Here is a 570-nt window from a genome sequence, read left to right on the forward strand (position 1 = left end):
AGCATAAGCACTGAGCTCGACCCTATTCTAAACTCCTTACATGTATTTGCTTATTTGATCCTCATTACTCTGTGAGGGAGGAACTTCCCATTACTCTATCTTCATTTTAGAGATGGAGGGACTGAGGAACAGAGAGGTTAAGCAACTTGCCCACTGTCACACAGCCTGTAAGAAGTAAGTTGAGCTATGAGGCCAGTGTGGCTCCAGAGTGTGTGCTCTTCTTATAGTTACTTAGCTATTCAGCCTCCAAATAATAGAGAATCCTTATAAGGGGCTTTTAATATTCCAGCACTCTTCTAAATGCTTTATGCATGGGAAGTTCTTATCACCATAACAAATTAGATCTGACATTGGAGTCCTGGTATGGCGCTGTAGGATAAGCTCTGGACCACAAGTTGATTTGAACTGCAAGTTTGTTGGTTCAAACTTACCATCCACTCCTCTGGAACCCTATATAAGTTTGCTATAAATTGGAAGGACTCAATAGCACTTAACAACAACAACTACCTTAATGTCAATCTGTGGAAGAGGCCAAACTATTGGAGTCCTGGTGTGGCTCTGCGGATGAAT

Source organism: Chrysochloris asiatica, unplaced genomic scaffold (assembly GCF_000296735.1).
Source record: "Chrysochloris asiatica unplaced genomic scaffold, ChrAsi1.0 scaffold00038, whole genome shotgun sequence".
In the NCBI taxonomy this organism is placed as follows: Eukaryota; Metazoa; Chordata; class Mammalia; order Afrosoricida; family Chrysochloridae; genus Chrysochloris; species Chrysochloris asiatica.